The sequence below is a fragment of the Camelus bactrianus genome, chromosome 7 (assembly GCF_048773025.1).
Source record: "Camelus bactrianus isolate YW-2024 breed Bactrian camel chromosome 7, ASM4877302v1, whole genome shotgun sequence".
Taxonomy (NCBI): Eukaryota; Metazoa; Chordata; class Mammalia; order Artiodactyla; family Camelidae; genus Camelus; species Camelus bactrianus.
Genome location: NC_133545.1, coordinates 32,853,973 through 32,878,213, shown reverse-complemented (window position 1 = coordinate 32,878,213; position 24,241 = coordinate 32,853,973). Strand labels below are relative to the sequence as shown.

At 41.6% G+C, this 24,241-nt stretch overlaps 1 long non-coding RNA gene across 1 annotated transcript; it reads left to right on the top strand.

Annotated features, from left to right (window-relative positions):
- The first annotated feature begins 5,362 nt into the window (after nt 1–5,362).
- On the top strand, nt 5,363–24,087 carry LOC141578145 (uncharacterized). The gene is made up of 3 exons (XR_012508113.1): nt 5,363–5,638; nt 5,780–5,837; nt 23,924–24,087. It is a non-coding gene; the product is annotated as an uncharacterized LOC141578145 (long non-coding RNA).
- The last annotated feature ends 154 nt before the right edge of the window (nt 24,088–24,241 follow it).

The window sequence follows — 24,241 nt, the reverse complement described above, 5'->3', positions numbered from 1 at the left end:
ATTTGACACAAGCCTCCTTAACAGTCTTTATGCCAGAGATAAAAATTTAGCTTTAGACCCCCTCTTCTCATCAAGATATCCGTGACCTGATGGTTCCAGCACAGGAGATGCATCCATTCTCAAGCATCTTTTGTATTTACTCCCTGCATCCTATGATTAGTGCCTTATTATAAACTGTAATATTTCTGAATTGTCTCTACTGCATAATTTAGTAGATTTTTCAGTGTGTAAACATAAGTTGTTTCATTCTGTCTTGGTCAGTAATTGCTTGGTGTTTGTCTTGTTTTCCCAGTGTGACTGACAGTTCTCTAGGCCTTCAACCCCATCAACTGAATTCAAAAGAGGCCTCAGCCAAGGAAACTGAGACCTCACACGTCCTCTAGACTTCCCTGGAGTCACGAGGGGGCCCTCGTTCTTGTAGCGACCCCCCTATTCCCAGACACCCTCCGGTCTTGCAGTGGTCGAGATGGAGCAGTGCACTTGGGGCAGGCCAGGGGAGCCCAGCAGAGGCGAGCGAGCCAGCTCAGAGTCTTAGGCCTGATTGCCCCCCCACCACCTCCTGCTGGGGCTGACCCCCAGCTGATGTTAGCCTCTGCTATGCCCCAGACCTTGCAGCTCTCTCCTCTTCCATGGAACTCTCACAAGTCTGATGTCTGGGATAGACTCCACAGTGGCTGCTGTCCTTGCATTTCTTTTTTGCCATTTATATCTAAATTGGAGTTTGCATTATTCTGTCTCCTTGTTCTGAAGTTACAAGCTTCTCTCTCTGTATTAATCTGTACTTTTTCTTCCCCCAGAGGGTGGACAGATTTGAATTTGGGTGGCCGGCATTAATTACCCTATGAGAAAGTTGCAGAAGTTCTCTTCTCGTTTTTGTTTTGTGTTGTTTTCTCGGTGAGGATAGAAAACAAGACAATCAGCTGGATGAGGATGGGGAGGGGAGGGGAGAGGGTGTGGATAGCTGTCTGGGGAGCGGAGACTGAAGGACGTCCGGGGCAGTGTGACTGCCCAGGAAGGCACCGCTTGTGGTCTGTGGTAATAAGTTTAGAGTGAGACTAGTCAGCATGATTGCGGGCTTTTCTCCAGCCACGTCCAGTTCAGCTGCATCCTGTTGTGGTTTCACAAAATGAGTACAAAGAAATGTGCTGAACAGATAGGAGGGAAACTTCAAAGCACTCCTGTGAAGCACAGAAGTAGGGTTGAACAAGGAGGGAGACAGGACATGTTCTTCGGTTTAGACAATGCAGCACCAGGGATATGCCAGTTCTCCCCAAGCTAATACATACATTTATTGTCATCATGTTAAGAGTGGCCTTTTTTTTTTTTTTCTGGAATCAGAAAAGTTAATTCTCACGTACATAAGAAAAGTGAGCAAGCAAGAATACTCAGGAAAACCCTGGAAAAGAGGCACAATAAACAAAGAACATGAATAAGCTATTCAAAGAAGAAAAAAAAAAAGAAAAGAAAATGGCCTTCACATATCTAGAAAGCTACTCAGTCTTGCTTATATTAAGAGAAAAGTGAATTAATAAGTATTTAAAAATGAGGGGGGTGGATATGGCTCAGTGGTAGAGTGTGTGATTAGCATGCACAAGGTCCTGGGTTCAACCCCTAGTATCTCCATTAGAAAAAAATTATTTTTTAATTTTAAAAATATGAATGCTCATTTATCTGATTGGCAAAACTCAAGAAGTTTGATAGCGCCCTCTGTGGGTGAGGCTGTGGAGAAACAAGTGCTGTCATAATTGTTGGGAATGCAGAAGCCTCTATGGAGAGTAATTTGGAATTAACTAACAAAGCTACATTTGCATTTGCCTGTTAACTTAGCAATTCCACTTTTAAGAGTCTCTATAAATTCAGAACAATGTGTTTAGGGAGTTATTCACGCTGACATTATTTGTGGTAGCAAAACATTGTAAACAATCCAAATGTCCATCAACAGGGGACTTGTTACATAACATAAAGTAAAAAACAGAGCAGCTGTTTAAAAAGAAAAGGAAAGAAAAGAAACAGCTCTCTAAAAGCAAGATTCAGAACCAAAGATTAAGTAGATAGATAAAAGGTAGATATAGAACACTACCTTTTGTGTAAGGAGGGAGGAGAAATAAGAATGTTTGTTTATTTTTACCCAAAACAAAATCCTTGGAATGATAAGTCAAAAATTAGTAAAAAATTGTTTCCTAGAAGGGGCAGGAAAAGGGACTGAGAAGACAGAGATGGAGGTGACACTTCTCTAAATATACTGAACAATGTAAACATCTTACAAATTTAAAAATAATAATAAAATAAAATGACAGAGGGAAATAAAAGCAAACCCTGACATTGAGAACAAGTTATGATTATTACTTTTTTAATGGATGCACTGGGGATTGAACCCAGGACCTTGTGCATGCTAAGCACATACCCTACCACTGAGCTGTACCCTCCCCACCCCTCTAACAAGTTAATTTCATGTGAATAACAGATGGAGGGACCACATGCCTCTTCTGGTTGACCTTCTACTTGTGAGCTCCCCAAGCCAGGCTTGCCCTTCACACCCAAACCATGGAATGCTGTGGAATTTGCACAACTTGCCTCAGTTACATTTACTGCCTGATGGCTATCTTCTCCCGCTGAAGAGCCAGCTCCACAGGGCAGAGATCTGTATTTGTTTTGCTCACTGATGTATCCAACCAGCCTACATACGCAGTGTCTGGCACATAGCAAGTGCTCAATAAATATTTGCTGAATGAATGAAATGCCTTGTTGCCAAGGAAGCCATTCCTTGTATGTGCTTATTTTAATGCCCCAAAGTGAGTAGCTGGCTGGCACAGGAATTACTAAATAGATATTTTTATCTGAGCCCAGATGTTTTTTAGCAGGACTCCAATTACATGTGTGTCCTCGCTGTTGTTACTCACGTCTGGCCAATAGCCCAGGACCCCACAGTCGTGACTATCTGCAGCTGGCAGTCCCTGGCAGCTGAGACATTGCCCAGGCTCGTACTGTGTCGAATGTGGCCCAAACTGCCAAGGATTTATCCTCCTTCCTCCTTTGGTGTACGTACTTCCAGCCAAGCTGCTTTGTAGATGTTTCAGAGGTATCTCTCCATTTCTCTCTAGTCAGCTTATAATGACAAGTAGTGAAGTTTTGGATTCAGGAAGAAATAAATCTCTCTTTTTAAAAAGACTGTGTACAGATAAATTTCTTTTTTTTAATTTTTAAATTGAAGTGTAGTTGATTTACAATGTTAGCTTAAGGTGCACAGCAAAAGGATTCAGTTATACATATACATATATATATTTCAGATTCTATTACATTATATGTTGGTATAAGAAATTGACTTTAGTTCCCTGTGCTATACAGTAGGTCCTTGTTGTTTCAGATAAAGCAATTTCTCTCAGTAGGTCGGATTTCATAATAAAATGGACAGATCTGACTCTCACTAAGAATAGCATCGACCTTTCCACATTCCTCTCTCATCATTTCATTCTCTCCACTAAATCTGCTAAAAGGCTTCAGTTTGGAGTCCACATCTCGGAAAATTTTGCCGGGCAAGTGAGATGTGAGTTTGAACTAACTCATCTTCTTGGGACTCAGTTTCCACAACCTCAGCAACACCTGCCTGTCGAATTGCCGGAAATACTAGCAAATATGTATGTCCCTCTCCTTGGCACAGTGCTTGTTCTTTGCTGAAGGGTGTTAGTAATAAGAATAGGCCTCCTATTCCCACTAAAAATTTCAGGAAAAAGAGATTGGAAGGAAATATATCAAAATGTGGACAGTTGTAGCCGTGGGGTAGTGAGATTATTGCCCTTTTTATCTTGGTGATTTAAACTTTACTGGACTTATCATAGCGTGTACGATGATTATATAGTAGCTTTATAAGCAGAAAATGGATAATTTGTATAATCCTTAGCAGTTAAACGATTCTCAGTTCTTCCATGATTCTGTCCCATTTCTCAATAATAATTCATAACAAAAATCAAGCTAAATGAGAGAGTTCATGTCGGTTCATTTCATTAACAACCAAAGGAATGAATATGAACACACAGACCCCAGGCCTGCAAAAAAAATTCAGTCTGCAAACAAATGTGAATAAGAATGAAAACCTAAGATTTGATCTTTGGCACAAATGTTGAAGTCAGAACTTTTAGGACCTAGTGAGCAAATGGCAAGTCTTTTAACGTGTTGGCCAAGAAGAACAATCTCAAGTGCCCTCTGTGAACCAGAGAGCAGAATAGGGGTGCACATCTCCTGTCAAGAGTGGTACCCTATTTCTGCAGGGAAGGAAGGCATCCTCTTCAGTCCCTTCTGGAGGGTCATGTATGGAGCAGCGGGGCAGGAAGCACTCACCCACACTATAGCCACTCTCGGTGATCAGTACAGAAAAAGATGTCACAGCCAGCTTGTGCGTGCCACAATGGGGTGACTATGTTTGTATCACCTGTTGGGAGGGGAGAGGCAGGGGACAGTTATCAGAGTTTGGAACCCAAGAGGGAAGGAAGTGGCAGAGTTGGTGGTGGCTGCTCTTCAGACCTACCAGCCACTCCCACCTCCACTTGCAGGGGCTGTGGTCAGGGTTGCAGGAGGAGCAGTGGGGACAGAGGAGATACTTGTGACCGCTCAGACCTTGTGCATGAGAATTCTAACCACTCTGCATTTCACAGCTGAAGAAATAGGAAGTAGGGGCTTAGAAGGGCACACGGGGCTGGCAGCCGTATACTCAAGACTTCAAAGAGCAAGTATTTTGCCAGTACAGGTTCTCTTGTCCAGTAAGTGAAGATGCTGAAATGCATTTCCTGTGCAGCTTCTTTTATAGTTTTGACCAGTCTTTTCACTCTGGACATCTGCAGTGCTTGCAGAGCTCTGCAGCCTGAAAATCAAAACCAACCATTCATCTCGCAGTCCCACCGTGTAAAGCAAGGGTCAATTAGTTACCCAAATTGATATTGATTGTGGGGAGAATTTTCAACAGAGAAGAGATGGCAAGCCATCTTTGTAGCTCTGGCAGTGCCCTCAGACTGCAGAGATAGGATTAGGAGGTTAATAAAGTAGTTGCACTCATCTATCTTCTGCAAAACACATCTAACTTTTCCCCTTTCCTTCATGTTCATCCATTTCCACTATGAGCAGGTTTTAAAATGTGCTTCTTCCTCTCATTTAACTCTTTTAAAAGAAAAACCTGAGCAACGTTCCCAGGAAGAAAGTTAGCACCTTTCTCTGCTCAAGGCCCCCCCTGCTTAGCAGGTGGAAATTCCCAGGTAAGAGGGCCTGCCCATTTGGCTGCAGCTCAAGAACCGAGGTTGGGAGGCTTGTGCCTATTGAAGGAAAATAACCAGTTGGATCAGTGGGTGAGAGAAGAGGGCATACATGGGGCTAAGACAAAGAAAAGGTCAGCTGCGTGTGGTCATGAGATCAAAGTGGATGGAGTAGGCTGGAAGGTTCCGCGGGGAGGCTTGCCACAGAGGATTTCAGCCCCACCCCAGCCCAGGGGCAGGATGACTCAGCATTTCCTATTATTTTTATGAAGGCCAACCCGGGAGGCCCTAGTAAGGCTGACTGCTGTGAAAGCTGGACTGTTCTCCTTCTGGCCCCTGGTTCATTCTAGGTCTACGTAGTCAAAGACTGTTCCGGAAGGGATATGTAATTCATCCCGGTATTTAATGCTCTTTTTTGCTTTACTTTTTTTTTTTTAACTTAAGCTAATAGCCTGAACTGGTCAGGCTTTGGGCTGACATCAGCTGCTTTATCTGGTCACAATGTCACATAATAATAAGTAACCTTTATTGACCTCTAGGTGCTGATTTTGTGAAGACCATGCGGGAACATCCCTTTTAATTCTCAGAAGCTACAAGGTAGGTTCTGTTATTATCCACTTGCAGATAAGAACCCTGAGGCTTGGAGATGTTAATTGCTCCAGGACCCAGACTCTTAACTCAAGCCTTTTCACTGCCTGTCCTCTTCACCTGTACCCTCTACTGCCTGGCAGAGATTAGAGATGGTTTATTGAGCTTAAAGACAAATCAGAAGGTGATCATAGGCAGGACGGCATGGAGAAAATGAAAACCAAACAGTGAGCCAGGAAGATGATGAGAAGTGACGAGCAGAGAGCAGAAAGCATGTGCTGGTGGTAGAAAATCAAGGTGGGAAAACTGCTGGCCCTTTATGGCCATGTAAGAACCTTCCTAGAGGTCTGTTTACCTTGTTAACATCTCTTCACAATGGACATGTTTTGTTATCTCCATCTTCCGTATTTGTGTTCCATGGATTTATTACCTAGATCTGTATTCTTCCAGCCACCAAGGGACAGGCGTGTATTCAGTGTGACCAGAGAGGCATCTGTCATACTGTTGCCCCATGTCCTATCCTCCCAGGGAATTTACTATTAAAGTAACTGGGGGTGGGGGTTTGGGAGGGACAAACTGGGAGTTTGGGATTTGCAGGCACTAATGACTATATATAAAACAGACAAACAACAAGGTCCTACTATATAACACAGGGGACTATATTCAATGTCTTGTAATGGCCTATAATGAAAAAGAATATGAAAAGGAACATATATGTATGTATTACTGAATCACTATGCGTACACCAGAAACTAACACAACATTGTCGACTGTACTTTAAATAAATAAGTAAGCTAATAAATAAAGTAACTGGGTGGGTGAGGCAGCAGAGGCTGGGCATTGTCTTCAGAAGGTTATTGCTGAAATGTACATGTCCTCAAAGTCAAACTCCCTGAAGGCAAGGATTTTGTCATTTGTTTCATTCCCCTGGGAATGCCAAAGGTGATCTTTATCTATTCAATTAAAAATGTATAAATACATGAATGAAAGAAGGGAACAGGAGGCAGAATATCCCTTGAAGCCTTTGTTGATACTCTTGTCTAGCTGATTCACTGACTTTACAAAGTAGAAAATGCAGAGGAGTGGGTCACAGGTAATATGTTGAGGGGGAGATGTGATTAGGGATGGGAAACTTTGGAGCTTGGGGCTCTAGCGCTGAGATCCTGGAGAGGTGGTGGGAAGTGTAAACTTCCCAATCTCCTTTCCTCGCCACTTCAGTATCAGTATCTCTACACTGTCCTCTCAGCCTTCCTTCAATTTCAGGAGCGGAGTCCTGATTTATCAAGGCTTGAATCTCTAGTTTTAGGCCTTCTCCAGCATTTTTAAATCTTTCTTTCCACTGACAACTTCAGACAAGTGCAGGTATTCCTTCTTAAGAGAAAAACAAAACAAACAAAAACCAAACCTGGTTTGATTCTGTGGTTCTAAGCCATCACACTATTTCTCTTCTTTCATTTACTGTTAAATTCAAATAAATGATCTGTACTTTAAATCTTCATTTGTCCAGTTCCTGATACCTCTTACTCCCTTGAAATCTGGCTTCTGCTTCTGCTTCTACTACTTTATGAAAACATTCTCTCTCTCGCTTTTATAGAAAACAAACGGAGCAGAGCACTACATCGGAACCCCAGTTGTCCCTGCCATTACTTTCCTGTTCTTCCTTTTATGATTAAAACTCTGCCAAGTTTTAGGTGGCCATACGAGTGCCCGAATCGAGACTACAATTCCCAGTCTCTCTTGCAGCTGAATGTGGGTATTTAGCCACAACTGAGGGCAACTTCCTGCTTCCCTGAAAAGCCAACTGCCCTGTCTTTCCTGCTTTGTTCTCATTATTTCTTAGAGAAGCAGCCTTGGAAACTCGGTTGTCACGAGGGCAGGACTGGCATGTTGAGGACAAGAGAGCTGCTCCTCCAGCCCTGGACACATCACCTCTGGGTCTTTTCATGGGAGAGAACCAAACCTGTGCTTTAATCATTCTATTCTGGGGTCTCTTTGTTAAGCAGCTTGGCAGGTACTCTAATAAACTCCTTTTCTTATTAAAAAAGTAATATATATTCACTGCACAAATTTAGTGATAAGTAGAAAGAAGGTGACACCAACAGTTCCTGTTGATTATTCTCAGTAGCCTGTGCCTAATTGCCTTCTTTTCTTTCTCCCACCTACAGTCCTGGGCACAGCCTAGAACTAAGCTCTCTCTTGTCGCTCTGTCCTCAGTCACAGAGAATGGCTTACATAGTGATTGATTTGGTCGTGTAGTCATTAATTTGTTCATTCATTCAAAAATATCTATTGAGGACCTCCATTCTGCTAAGTGCTAGCATTACCTACCTTCTGCTAAAAATGAATCGGACATGCCTCCTAACCCCCGCCCCCTCAGAAGATCACAAGCTGGAGAGGAGAAGGAAAGGCAGATTACAAACAGGCCCTTTGAACACAGTGTGCTGAGCACCTTGATGGCACTCTGCATGGCGGGTGACTTGCTGGTGTGGAGGGCCGGATGGTGAGGAAGGCCTCTGGGTGAAAGAGAGCCTGGTGAAGAAAGGTGGAGAGGAGGCGGGATGAGGGGAAGGGAGATGATGCCAAGCTGAGAGGTCAGCCAGGAACCAAAAGCCTGGATTTAGAAGCTTTCAAGGTGTTTGCAAGGAACTACAGGCCACCTGGTGCTGATACTGTGAGACAAGCTGAGGGTGGAGACGTGCAGAGGCGAGGCCCTGCTGGCTTTGTCAGGCTAAGGAGGCTTTCCACCGAGGAGGCCTTAATGAAGGGTGCTCAGCAGAAGTGTGGACTTGTCGGTCCACCTTTTTGATAGGGTACTCTGGGCGGTGGGGTGAAGGATACATTTCTGGGAGGTAAACAAGAGTGGTGATGGGGGACTGTTTAGGAGGCTCTTGGCAGTGGAGTAGGTAAGAGATGGCTAGATCCAGGTATTGGCAAGAGGAATGAAGAAAGAAATGAATTTGAGAGACATTCAAGAAACAAAACGGGCATGGCTTGGTGACAGGAGAAAATAAGAGGAAGGATCAAAGCTGAGTCCCGGGTTTCTAGTGTGGGTGCTGGGCGGGTGAGATGACAGTGTTAGTGGAGCCATGAGGTAGCTTATTGGGAAGGTAAGGAAGCTTGCCCTTCAGGCCCCCTTCCTCACAGGGGCTCGTTCAAAGGCTCTGGGACTGGCCCTAGCACTTTTGCAGTCTTAAATCTGTATTCTTTATCTTAAAGAGGGCCCATACCTTCTTTAAGCTGGTATTAGCTTCAAACACACAGAACCTGAATCCTCTTTCAACTTGTTGTGTTGATTACCCCTAGATTAATTTCCCTCAGAGAACCATTGACATCAGGTCAATCTTCTCCTCAAAAGCTACTGCCATCACATCAGTGGTCTTTTACCAACTTGGCGGTTTTACCTTGGGGTTGCCTTTTACCTCCTCTCTCTGAGATAGTCTCCAACAGATGTTGATAGTTCCAGAACAATAACATGGCCTGTCTGCCAGAGAGCAGGGACATCATTTACACACATTGGAAGCCTTTGTCCTCTAAGACCCATCTGCTAGTAGAGCTGCTTTAGCTGCTTTAGCTTCAGTTACCGTTGACCCTTGAACAACACAGGGTTTAATCTAGCTGGCCCTCCGTGTCCTCAGTTCCTCAGCATCTGCAGATTTAGCCGACCAACAGCCTTGTGCCACCGTAGTATTTACTATTGAAAAATACCCTCGTGAGAGTGGACCCACGCAGTTCAAACCAGTTTTTCAAGGGCCAGCTGTATTCTGTTGAACTTTGTTTACTACCCGTCTTCTTGCTTCATTTGTATACCAATTGTGGTTTTTCTACCTTAAATACGTGTCTAATCTGAGACTTGTCCCTTCAGTGGTGACCGGTGTCTTGAATGTCTCGTGCCCACAGAAAGCCTTTGGCATAAGCAAACATCACTGTGAATTGTGGTTCTGGTATACATCCAACGTGATTACACTGTAATATTCTGTTTTTGATAATGTAGAGTTAAGGGCAATTTGCACTCTAGAATGTGCATTTGGGGCTATAAACCTTTGAACATTAGTTATTCAATAGCTCTGCTATCTGGGCTATGACCTGCTGTCATCTGCAGTCACAGAGCTGTCCTGGACCATCCTCTCATCTGAAAGAAGAGCTGTCTTCATTGTTCGCTGTCTTGCCGCCTGATAAATTACTTCCTAAGATTTTTCTGCTCTCTGAGCAGCTCCTAAGCTGGGTATGAATAATCTGATTTCACTTCTTAAGCTTTTTTCCCATAATGTCCCTCCTGCTTCAACAGATTCTCACTCAGACGCACGAAAATTGGACTCATAATATCAATTTATTATCTTAGCAATCTCAGTAAACGAGGCAGTCCCACCATGTTCTTTTTTCTTCAGGGATAAGACCGGCCCTGCATATTCCTATAAAAGAACACACTGTGTGACTTCATGTTACAAAAAATTGCAGCTTGGTTAAAATTTCCACTGACACTCCTTCAGTTTTTCTTGTAAGGAGATAACTTATTATGGAGAAATGTTGTTAAATAAATAAAATAAGGATAGAACGTTACTGTGAGGAGACAGTTCTGAGCCACAGAGCCCAGTGCTGATGTTTCATTCTGGCTCTTTCTCATCTCCACCTGCTCAGCGTCTTCATCTTCCTTCAGTCTGTCCATCTCTCTGGTCCATGTTGGCAGATACAAATCAAAGGTATGATGAGGCCGACAGCACCAGCAGAGGCCCAAGGACTTCTCTTGGATAAAGGGATGAGGGTCTGCCCACCGTAATTACGCAAAAGGAGTTATGAGCCAGTGAAAACAAAACAAAACAAAAAAATGATTGTTCCAAGTGATGTAGAAATAGATGCAACCTGGGGCAGGAGGAGGACTTGGGAGCCCAATTCTCTTTTGGGAAAATAGTTTTCTACATTGTAATTCTCTTTTGTTAACCTGAGCTTTCTGATCTCTGTGGCCACTTTGAAGGACTCAGGGATGGCTTGCGTTGGTGGTTGGAGTAAAGCAGAAAGGGAAGCCCAGAATGTAGTTATGAGACGGGAGAGATGACCTCAGAGCTGAGCCTGTCTCCATGCCACTCCGAGGGGACGGACAGAGGCCAGTGCAGAGCTGGGAGCAAGCAAGCAGTCCTCAAGGATTCTCAGAAGTACCTGAAAGGGGAACCTGATAAAAGATAAACTTCCTTTTTGTCACATGTGACATGAGCTCTGATCCTTGTTGCCCTTGGAAGATTAGATAGGTCTTTGCCATCTTGCCTGCCCAGAATAAACACTGATGAGCTGACATCAGGGAATGGGGCTATTTTCCACCTTCCTGCCACACACTGACTCCCTCGAGCTGCCCTTCATGCCACTTCTGTCTCTTCCAGTGGGTGCTGCTCAAGTGGGAGGAGAACACTAGAAGGCACTTTACATAAGGGAGCAAGGAGGATGTCAAAGACTCACATCACCTGTTTGCAGCTTGGTCCCCCCAGAAGTGGCCCTGGGCACTCATGGAGCCTGACCTCTGAAGTGGAGGATTCTCCTAGCGTCCTGTTTCATGTAGATCAGCATCATGTTTCTCAGCTAATTGATACACACAGCCTCCAAAGGCCAGTGGGAGTGGAAGAGCCATGTCTCAGAACTCCTTCAGCTCAATGTTTTACATAATTAATCCTTGAGATGGACGGAACTTATTGGGTTCATTTATTCTTTCTTTCCTTTCTCCCTCTTTCTTCTCATCCTTCTTCTCTTCTCCCTCCCACCTCCTCTCTGCCCTCCGTCCTTTCTTTCTTGCATCCTTGGTCCTAGGAAGTTTTCTCCTTGTTATCTTTCAAGCAGTGTGGCTGCTACTACCAGTGTCCCATGTTCCCTGCAGTGGCCAGAAACCTTCTCCCATCATCAAAGGCTTAGAGAGCACAAAGTGTGCTAAGGAAGCTTAAGTCCAGCCTCTAGTTTACTGCTTAGATCTTTTTGCCTCAGAAATGATTATATGAAGACATACAGCCTTGTGTCCATTCTGTATTTTGAATTAAGAACCTCAATACATGGATATGTAAAATTCAAATTGATAACTCAGCATTAACAGCCTTGGACTTTTCCCTTCTCTCTGATCAGTAGTACTCCGATATGGTTTATGGAGTCTACTTTCCTGTCTTGGAGGACAAGGATGCCAAACATCAATCTGGAATGTTTTAGGTGAGATCACCTGGAAGCCAGGTTGCAGGGGAGGTGTAACCATTTATCTCTACTCACAGCTTTGATCCACCCGCCCTCCACCCAACCATCATGTCTGCTGTCGCCCCGTCTTGTACTAGTGGGAGGGAAGTATCCAGGGCAGTAGGAAACTCCCTGGTCCTGACCTCTAGAATCAGTGTTTCTCTGCTGTCTGTATTTGTGACTAGGGTCTTAGGGGCTGCCTTCCTTGGTCTAAATGGGTGGGAGCAGAAAGTTCACAGTTAGGGAAGAAGTATTTGAAATAAAGAGAGAACAGACAAGTATCCTGTCTGTAGATTATGATCTCTTTTGAATCTCTTTTTACATGGAAGTTCCAGTCCTCTGACATCTGAGTTTCTTGGAAAGCACGCACCTCCAGTGTTCTGTCCCTGACATAGATGTACTTGTTCCTAAGTGTTTGGTCCATTTTGTTCTCCACATCCTAAGTGCTCAGTAAACATTTACTAAACAAATGATTCTTGCTGCCTCTATCAGTGTTGCATTGGAGGTGCGAACACAATTTAATAGGAGAAGGTATTAGTCACCAGCCAGACATTTGGCCTTGTCCTCTTATTGTCTGTTCCTGTAATTACGTGATAAACAGATGGACAGGAATGTCCATAGCATTTTTAATCCTATTTTCTCATATTCATTTGTTCTGACCATCAGAAATCAGTTACCATGGCCAACTATACACCAGGCACTGTACCTGTGACTGGCACTTTATATATACATTCTCTGTAACTCTTGCAATAGTGCTGTTAAGGGATTATGTTCCTTTTTTATTCATTGGTTAATCCACTCAACAACTGCTAGGCTCTGTGTCAGATGGTAAGGATATAGTAGTCAAGGAGACAGACAAAATCCGACATTCACAATGCTTGGAAGCTGAGGCTTAGAGAAGTAACTTGTAGTTAGGGGACACACTGAGTCACCAAGCTAGGGTATGAATCTATGTGACTCCAAAACTCACGCTGTCTCCAAAAAATAGTGATAGTCAATTACAAAGAAACTAAGTGCCAGTCGTTCACAACTTCAGTCATTTCCAGACCTTCAGGCCAATCTCAGATGTTGAGTGTTATTGTCTCCATTTTACAAGTGAGGAAATGAGAGGTTGAATAACTTGCTCATGATCTTAGAGCCCGTCAACAGCAGGGCCGAGATCAGGATGCGGGTCGGCCTGGCTCCTGAGCCCAGGCTGCCTCCACCTGACTGAGCTGCTGCCCCACGTAGCACAGGAGACAGAGGTCCACAGGCCCTGCCCTGACGGAGCTTACGGGACAGCGGGCAGAGAATCAACATACAATTACAGTTCAAAGCAGAATGGAGTAAAGCCACAAGGAGAGTGTAAAAGTGTTTGGGGGTTGAGGAGGGATTATTCTAGTCTAAGGAGTGCTTGAAAGTGCTCTGTTTGATAGATCTACAGGGTATCTATCATCTTTCAAGTAGGAAATAATAGATTTTTCTGAGTGAAAAACTAATAAATGGACGTTCGGATTATTTTACTTCCTTTTTTTGCTTAGTAAATATATTCATCATAATGAAATTTATTGAGTGGCTGACTGGGTATAGTGCTGTAAGAAACACTTCAATTTCAGAGATGTTAAATTGCTAAAAAATGTAGATCTTAAAATCAGATACAGTTTTTTTTTTTAAAGAAAACTAAAAGTATACTTTGATCTATGTTGGAGGTATTTTAAGTAGAGAAAGTAGAGAAGAGTCAAAATATATTTACATTTTCACTGGGGCCCCAGTGGGGCTGCTGTGGACAGTTGTACAATTTGTGTCTTACACAAAAGTACCCAGCGGAGGAGGTGGGAAGGGGTTGAAATCCAGTCTGCACTTCTCATGCCAAACAATGCTCCCCATTGCAAGACTGCCTCCCTCCCAAGAGGAAGGACATCTTGGTGCCTTTTAAAATTTTGTAGGAGTTTCAAAGGATTCTCTATGGGCTAGCAGTGACTCTGGGCCTCCATAGGAAGAGCATGGATAATGGTGCTGTAGCAGCCAGGGTTGATGTGTGGTGTTTAATATGACAACATGTTTATTTGTCTACTAGAGACCTTAAAATACTGTAGGAGTTTATTAAATTCTAAATTAAATTTAAGATTAACTCAGTGAGTAGTATCATTGAAAAATGTTAACGGAAAACTTTATTGACTCCATGTTATTATATAAAAATAAATTGTAATGTGGGTAAAATGAAATATAATTCTTGACTACACAATATTTTTATATATAACTTTCGGGGTTTCACAGACCATCTAAATCCCATTTTTGGACCTCAGATTAGTACAGAATGTACAGAATGATTCAAAAACAATTGACAAATATAACTTGTTTATGTGTTTGTAGCATTTGTTTATAACAAGCATAAACATGTGGTCAAAACCTAATACTTTCCTGATGGCTAGACACTTAGAAGTTCACCCACAATTTGGCACATACATGATGTGTATTTACTGGTTACTGAGTAGCCCATTTTGGAAGTGTGTTCAATTCTTTTTGAATCACCTTGTGTCATTTAACAACTTCCTCTGAGAGAGGTTTATATGGCAACTCAGCACCCCTAGTTTTGAGTGCTATTATGCTGTGAATACATATTTATTGTGGCTCACTTTGCAAGATGACTTTTATGGGTTGGATTAATGGTGAACAGAATAATGCTTTAATGGATGATGATAATTTTACTTTAGATTTCAATGAGTGAAGGTGGTGTTACCTCCCCACCACAACACTCCCTCAAGATCAGATCCACCACACAACCTTCCACAGATCCGGAGTGTCTGAAGGTTCAGAGTTGTCATAGTGACCATGAAATGATGAGCTACTCCAGGGCTCATTCTCACAGACAGTGAAGTTTCCCAGGACAATGAGTCATTATTAAAGCAGGGAGCGCCTCTAAATGGCTCCCTTATTAGACCAACGAGTGTGCGACTGTAAAGCATGCAGTCAGTGTGGTTATCATCACTGGCCAGAGGCTGTCTTCCATTTCACAGACCGTGTCGTGAAACTGTCATGTTAAGTGTTTATTTTCCTGGCCAAATGACACCTTTAAGAAATATTTCATTGGAGAGTTTGCTGAGAGGAGACTGGCTTGGGATTTTTATCCTGAGTTAGATGAATTTTGCTATGGGTGGAAGGGGTGGGGGACCATAACTAGTTTCCTAGTTGAAAATGCCCCATGATTTGACTGCAACCACATACAGGAGCTCCATCCGCCAATATAAATCAAAGTTGACCTTAACAGCAATATATTTATGTGGTCAGCTTAGAGAATAGCTCTTTACAAGTTTTCAGTTGACTCATTAATATGAACACTCATACTTGAATGTGTCATTAATTTTGAAACGTTTTATTTATTTTACTCGCTATCAATGTTTTTCTTTTTGAAGGTATCAAATAATGGGGACTGATTAAAGTAGACTCTACTTCCTTACATTTTTCCTTTGTTAAAAAAAAATGGGAATATGTACTCAAGAAAGACACATTTTAATCATGAATGACAGCTGAATGCAAAAAATGCAGTGTGAGATCACCAGGGCACATGCCAAGCATCTGCTTCACCACCTAGCACAGCAGGGATGAAAGTGACTGCAGGGGGGAGTTTGCATTTTGGGGATATTCACTATCAGTGGTTCAATGGGTGGCGGTTTTCCTTGCCTTATTCACAGATGGTCCACAAATGTTTGTTGACATTTTATCCATTCAAAAATATTTGGTGGGTGCCAATTATAGAGTTGGGTGGTTGGGATACAAAGATGAATAAGGCAGAGCCTCTGTGTGCTGCCTCCTGGGTAATCAGTGCGTCATGAAAGAGGCAAAGGGGGATGTGGGAGCATGAAGAAGGGAGGGATAAGTCCCAGGTACAGGATGGCCATGAAGTCTGGAAATGAAGACATAATATTTCACCCTGTATTATAATATAGTATCAACAAATCATTTATTATATATTTTGCCTGTAGTTATAGACATGCTCGCCATCTGTAAGAAGGTCAGGAAAGACTAAAGAAAAGATACTTGATTTGGGTCTTGAATACTGAAAGAAGTTCACCAGGTTTGGGGGAGGGGCCTGGAAAGACCTTCCTGGTTGAAGAAAATGTGTGTTTGGGGGATTGCAAGTCACCTTGTTTAGCTGGATTGTAGAAGATGAGATAAAACCATGGGTAGGAACCAGATTTCAGAGGTTTTGTAAACCATGCTAAATACTATAGATGTTATACTGCAGGCAGCCAGGGGCAATGAAGGGTTATGAGCCAGGTAGTGATGTGATCATTTAATCAAAAAGTATTTCTGGAGTGTCTAGTACTTTTCAGACCAGTGCTAGGTGCTGAGCTACAAAGATGAATTAGATGCACAGAATCAAAAGCTAGTAAAGAAAACTATAAACAAGTTAATGTAAAGGAATTCACAGATTTTCTATAATAATTATTATTATAATAATTATAATTATTATTAATATTACATTTATTATTTACTATGTACCAGCATGTGCCAAGTGCTAGCATGCATTGTCTTATTTAAGTCTCCCAATAACCCTTAGAAACACTTGCCATTTTATAGATGGGGAAAGCAAAGCACAGAAATTTGGTAACTTGTCTCTGATAAGTGGTGGAACCAGGGTTCAAATCCTAATGATCTGATTCCAGAAAATGCACTTTTCTACCACTAAGGGCTGTGCTGCTTCCCTGTGACAGAAATTCTCTCTGATTTCTAAGAGCCTAAGAGTCACACTAGAGAGGACAATCCATTCTGCAGAAACAGAGGTGAGGTCTGGAAAGTCTTCATGGAGATAGTGATGGAATTTGCCTTATGGAAAATCGCTGCCAGCCTGGAGCCGGGCAAGGCTGGAAGTGGGAAGCTGAGGTAGGAGGCTAAGTAACAGCTGGTGGGAATCAGTGGGAATGAGGGGAGAGGACAGAATCCAGAGATATTTTAGATGTGAGACAGTTTATTGTGCTGGATGAAGGTTTCTGACTTAGATATCAAGGTGGATGGTAGAGCCATTAACCGTGATTCATAATGCCAAAGGAGAGACAGGTGGGCTTGAGCCAGGTAGAGTAGGTATGTACATTTTTAATTTGTTGAATTGAGGAGTCTGTGGGACAGTAAATGTCAGTAAAAATCAGTGATTGGATATACAGTTCTGGAGTTTAGAAGAAATATCAAAGCTTGATGTATTGGGTATCAGACTTGAAGATTTAAAAACATATATTAGTTAATTGATGGTATTTACTCCATCCAAAAAATTGGGTCAAATATAACAAATGCATAATATCACAAGAAGGAATTTGTGAAGCTGGCAAAATGCATTACCCCATTAAAAAAAAAAAATATGTAGGCAGGTATTCTAGCTTACGAGGCTGTGAAAAAATGGTATTGTAGCACTGGCACACCTTTGGTTAGGGGAACACTGGGGATGCGGAGAAGGTGGGTTAAGATAAAAAAGGTAGAACATCAAAGAATAAGAGTAAGGAAAGAGCATTACTGAATATTACCTTCACAAAAGCATAAAAGTTGTTGGTTCCCCTCCTATTCTGAGAGTTCCTTGATCAGCCTGGGGCTTCTTAAAATGCATCCTAGGAAACAGAACTAGGAGACAAAGGCAAATTTGTCTCAATGGATGCATGAATGGAAATAATTTGAGACTAGAAGATACCTCCTGTACAAAGAAGACTAAGCTATGGAAATCAAGCCAACAAATAATCTTCAAAGAAATAAGAGTTATGACCTATATACTTAGAATTAAATTAACCCTATTATCATGTGTGTAGATACATTTTATACCCTTAGTTTTTAAAGGTACCGTTGCTTATCCATCATGGCAGCCCTTGTTTAGAAGGAAAGCTACCATTCATGAATCATCAACCTTAGCATAATTAAAGTTAGCCAACCTGGGATATCATTGACAGAAAAATTGATTCCTCCCATTGAAAAATGTTTCATTTACAAAAATTCTGATGCCAATAAACAGCAGCAACAAATGACCTCATTAAGGACCATTAAGGGAAATAAAAACTCTTAATTAGGAATGCCAAAGATGGAGAAAGAAAAAGACATTGGGGGAAGAAAAAACCACTAAACACTCAAACACAGTAATAGTGGGAGTGGAGGAAAGGAAATTCTCCAAAGAAAGAGTTTTAACAGGATGTTCTTGGACAGAATTTTGTGGAGGCGGCATGAAGTGGGCAGTGGTGCTATGTTGGTACATTCTATTACAAAACAGCAGATGACAGGAATGAGGATTTCAAAGATATTTTCTCTTTTGGAACATATGGGATTTTTTAAGGGTTGTAGGGGAATAGTTGGGGGATTATTTTTATTCAACTCACTTTTGAATGCATATAAGAATGTTAGAAATTGCCAAATGCTACCATCTTTTTACAGGGATTGTTAGATATAACAGTGTCAGTTGGGACACTTTCAGCCCCAAGTCAGAGAAATCTCCAGTTAAAATTGAGACTTAAATATTAAGGGCCTCTATTTATTATCTCACCTAATGGGTGGTCTAAAGGTGGTGTGTGGTGCTAGTTGGTAAGTGAGTGACTCAAAAATCTCATCTAGGTTTTTTAATCCTTCCTTTTTGCTATTCCTGGTATATTAGCTTTGTTTGCCCTCCTGGTCACAAATGACAACATTCATAGCAAGGGAAAACCATCTTTTCATCTGTATTTCTCTTGGGAAGGAAAAATCCTTCTGCAAAACCCTTCAACTCTTACACGTCATTGGCTAGAATTATGTTGCATGTCTCAGACTAAAGCAACCATTTGTAAGGGGAATCAGTCAATCATGGGATCAATTATGACCCAAATTCTGGAGTGGAGGCTAGGTCCAGTCTTCCCTGAAACACAGGGCCCCTCAAAGGCAGTTGGAAATCTGGACAAAACCAGGGTTCTGTTAATGAGGAAGGAGGGTCAGACAGATTTTGGGTAGGCAATCACTGGTGCTTGTTACAAACTAATACAAAAGCCTTTCTTGAATGGAATGAAAAAATATTCATTAAATGTATCTTATTAATAAAAGTTTTAGTCTTTTAGCCATGTGTTCAATGGCCAGTTTTCTCTTTAGTAAAATAATGATAACTTAAGAACTATTTAATATAAACATTTCAATGTGGTAAACCCAAAATGGTCAATTTAGTTTGGCTTAAAAGTTTTTAAAGTCTCTTTTCAGAATTCTTTTGCTTGTGTTGGTTCACAGCAGATAACACTGATGATGAATGAAATCCGGCAGTTCACTCATTCTCCATAATTTAGAAAAACGCTAACATGCCTCCAAAGTGTCAGAGAATTTGTTCCTACTTCCTACTGCCTTTCATCTGAGACTAAAAGACAGGTTTGTCAAGTCCCATGTGCAGCTACCTGGACAGTTTCCTGAGTTTCCAAGGATACTAGACTCAAGAAAACAGGGACACGCCAAGAAGAAACTATCAGTTACTCTGGCTTGCAAGTATTAGAACCTGACTAGACCTAACTTAAGGATAAAGAAAGAGTTTATTTTAAAAGTTCAGGGTGGTATCCTGGAACCTGAAGGCAGGAATTTGGTTGAGTCTTTGGAAGTTTTGCTGCCTGGAGTGGATGCCCTTCAGGAGCTGGGCTGTGTCATCTCTTGTCTCTGCTTCTCACTAAAGTCCCATTTCGTTCTTTTCTCTCTGCAAATTGGCTTTCTTGTTGTTTCATGACTGTGGTGGGCAGATGAGCACCACTTTTTATTCCTTGACATTACATCTCCTCTGCTCAAAAGACTAGTCCAGACTCTGAATGTCTCTCAGTTCTATTTCTGAATTCCTAGGAGAGAGAATCTGATTTACAAATAAGGAAACTATGCCTGAGATGAAGCATCTTATGCAAGGTCACCTAACTAATAAGTGGTAGATAAAGCATTTTGGTTCTAGGTCTATTTGGATCTAAAACTTGGTGATCTTCTGACAATATATGTGATCACCAGTGGGATTTTTCAGGCGCAGTGCTGGCTACCTTACTGATTCAGTTGTCTCGTGCTTGGAGGTAAGTCTGATTAGGGGGCTTAGTACAGTTCCTCCTCTCACTGTCTCTATCAACTCCCAGCCAGGAGATCTTCCCTAGGTGACTGATGTCTAAAATTCCATCATCAGAAGAGTCATTTCTTTCTTTGGCTTAACACAAGGAGTATCTCATCATTATCGAGTACCTGACAGGTTACAAAGACTACACTACGATATCATTTTATTTTACAACAGTCCAGTGATATAGTAGGCTGGAATTGTTTACTCCCATTTACAGATAAGGAAGTGGAGGTTCACAGGGGCAAGGTGATTTACTGTAGAAGAGAGGACTGAATTCCCTGGGGAGGTGGATTAGTTGCTTAGGAATGGATGAAGGATCTCCTTGGTCATGTCCTGGGGGATCCAAGTGGGCTGAGAGGGCAGAACAGCCACAGGCCACTTAATGCTGAGCTCTCTTGCTGGACTAGGGACTTCATGAGGCCAGATACCCTGTTCTCACTCATCTCTTTGTTCTCAGGTTCTAGCACAGTATTAGGTACATAGCAGACTCCTGATGAATATTTGTTGAAAGAATATGAGACTTTTCTAAACATAAATATTCAATATTGGGATGAACTGCCTTGAAAAGTTGGGTGATTGCTCACTCTGGCAGAGTTTAGGAAAAGATGGATAAATATCTGCTTGCTAATACTAAAGGCTAACATTTATTGAGCGTTTACTATATGCTGGGCACTGGGTTAAGTGCTCTACATGTATTATTTCATGTATTTCTCATGCCAGTCCCATGAAATAGGTTCTGTTATTATCCTCGTTGAAACTAAGGCACGGAGAGAGGTGAAATGACTTGCTCAAGAATCTATTGCAAGAAGCATGGCCAGGATTTGAACCCTGGAAGACTAAATTAGACAATAGACTCAGTCATGTTGTCAACGTGTTTCTAGATGAGACAGGAGTTTGAAGTCTATTAACTCTCAAGTCTTTTTCAATGCTAAGACTCTGGTTGTTTGGCCAGAAGATTGATGCTACTCGATACAAAGAAAAAGCAGGGAAAGAGAACTGGTTGTAGGATTAAGGATAGAGGGATTGGTAGAGAACAAGCTGATTTTGATTATGTTTGGTATGAAGTGTCAGAGATCTCCAGAAGAAAAAGTTCATGGTATCTTTATGTTCAAAGAAAAGATAATTCATACGTGTGCTGCTGCTGTGAAAAGCCGTTCCACCATGATATGTCATGGACATTATTGTCTAGTTATGCACACCATGGTACTTATGGCTTGCAGTACTCTTCTAACACAGACTTACACTGTATTATGGATAATACCAAAGCTTTGTGAGATAAGCAACATTCTCTTTTTAGAAAAAGACAATTGAACTTACACTCATTGTCTTTCATTTGTCAGAAATTTCATTAAAGAAAGTGTATGCAATTTCAACTGAAAACCACCAAGAAATATCTCCTATGTAAGGAAAAAAGGCAAACAAAATATATTTTAAGGCTTAAGAGTTTTAACTAAATTTACCACTGTATCCTTTTCTTAAAGAAACAAACAGGGACCTCAGATTTAGCATGTTGTGTTATCACCATCCCTGGCCATAAAACAAAACTTGCAAACATATTAAGAAATGAATGTAACCTAAAACATAACAAGTGGTAATTGTTTTTTAAAAAATGACTTTCTTGAATAATTTTCCTTGACTTCTAAGCCTATCAAATCTCCTGAGACTGAGTCTGTATTCTTTTTTTTTTTTTTTTTTTTAGGCAGGAGAATTAATTAGGTTTGTTTGTTTGTTTACTGGAGGTACTGGGGATTGAACCCAGGATCTTGTGCATGCTAAGCATGCACTCTGCCACTGAGCTATACCCTTGATTTGCTTGAATAACAATGCTGTTTGATAATACAATTTTGCTACAGCCTTAGAAATATCAGAAAAATCCAAATCTGCCAAACAACCATCAGGCAGTTGAAAACACCAGGGGTCAAGGGACACTAACAAAGGGGAACAAGGCAAGATTTTGCCCAGACTGGCCTGTTCCAGCAGGACTGCATACATAACCCATGACTCCTGGGAACACACAGTCGTGTTCCCGTGTGGCCAAGGCCAGCCAGGGACAACCTTGGAATCAGATGGGCCTGCATTTTAATCACAGACCCACTATTTACCAATGGTACAACTTTGGGGAAGTTGCAAAACCTCTCAGAGCCCATTTCCTCATCTGCAAAATGGAAAGGCTTATCTTTCCTTCATGGGGGTGTTGTAAGAAGTACATGAGATGTGTGAAAAGAACCTAGAATAGTGTTCCTGACATACACGCAAAGGTTAGAGGAAACTTTCAGAGGTGATGGATGTATTTATGGCGCTGATTGTGCTGATGGTTTCATGGGTATATACTTATCTCCAAATTCATCAAGTTGTATACATTAAGTATGTACAGCTTTCTATATGTCAATCATACCTCAATAAAATGGTTAAAAAAAAAAAAAAGAAAAGAAAATAACCTAGAATAGTATCATTGACAGAGTGGGCTTTTGGTAAATAAGTCTCATGCATTCCTCCACCTTCATTGATTTGCCTTTAAGAAACTAAGATATAGAGGAAATTCACACCCTCACTGAATTAAACAGCTAGTGTCTACCAGGGCCACTATGTACAAGTCTACAGGTTGCTCCTGGGAGGGGACTGAGATAGGTGAATTCTAGCCCATTAGCACTCAGCAAGCTGGGTGCCCTGGCCTCTCTAATTTGCATAAAGGTGCTACTTGTGCTAGTAAAGCGCTGGCATCTGATTCAGAGATAATGAACTTGAACTTTGCCCACTTTGTGTCTGATGAGAAATGGACAAGTTATCAAGAGTTACAATACATATAGTTAATGCTATTATAGGAAAGGTACTATAGGAACACAAGAGAGACATTGAAATCAGATGGGGTGGGGGAATAGGGTATTCAGAATCTGTGATTTAAAGGATGAGGGGGAGATTGTGGAGAAGAATGCTCCAGGCAGAGCAGACATTCAATTATTCATCCACTTATTCATTCAGTAAACATGAATTGAATATCTACCAAGCTCTAATACTCAACTTGAAGATGTAGCAGTAAATAACTTCTTTCTCATAATTCTAACATTCTAGTAGGGCAGAGAGATAATGATAACCGAACTATAAAAAATATTAGGTAGTGAGATGTGTTTTAGGAGGATAAGCTAGGTGGGGTAGTGGTGGTGAGCTGGGTGAGTGGAGCGTGGGGCAGGTGTGGAGGTGTCATTTAAGCTGAGATTTGAATGGCAACTGGGAGAAGCTCAGGAGATGATCCTATCAGGTAGAGGGAGGAGCTGTTACAAAAGTCCTAAGGGCAGAATGAACTTTACATTTTGAGTTGGCAAAGAGAACACCTGAGGTGTGTCTGGAAGCTGAGTGAGTGAGAAGAGGCCTTTTGTCCTGTTGCCCTTGTTTCTCCTGGTATTTGTGGTTATTTTGTGAGTCACTTCATGTTGTTTGGGGTCTTCTAATTTCTTCAAATATGTTGCAAAACCAATACATTGAGTTAAAGACCACTGCCATATGAGGTCTACAGCTAAATCTTTCTGGTACTTGTATTGATCTGGAGTTAGACTGTGGATGTAAAAATACAGAAAGATGATTTTCTCAAAAGTACCTCTTAGAGTTCATTATACTGAAACCAACACTCCATGTATGGAAGGTTGCTGCCTTCTATTGACCTAGAAAAGTCTAGTCAACAAGTATTTCTTAAGCATTCATTTAGCGTATACTGACTACCTATAATTACCAAGATAACATTCCTTCATGAGGGATAGAGATGATGCAAACAGGGTTCTTGTTTTTGGGGAGCTGACAACTTCATGCGATGACAGATGTGTTTATAAATAAATGTAAAACAAGTATGTATATGATGTGGCAGGTCATGGCCAGGCCTGGCCAGGAAAAGCCTCCAAGTGGACGTGAATGGATGCAGATAAAAGGAGAGCACCCCAAATGTGGAAAAAGCACAAGTTTCAAGGCCTGGAACCTAGACATTAAGCCTGAGTGATGTGGCTCACAGAGTAGCCACATTATTGCCCTATGTGGAGTGTGAGTTGTTTCTTGATGATGAAGAGCCTGGGATTATAAAAGGTATAAGTTCTGTGATCCTCCAATCTGGGGTCAGCTCACTCAGTGTGGGCCGATGCCACCGGTCTTCGGATGCACAGTCATCTGAAGAGACAAGACAAGGGCATCA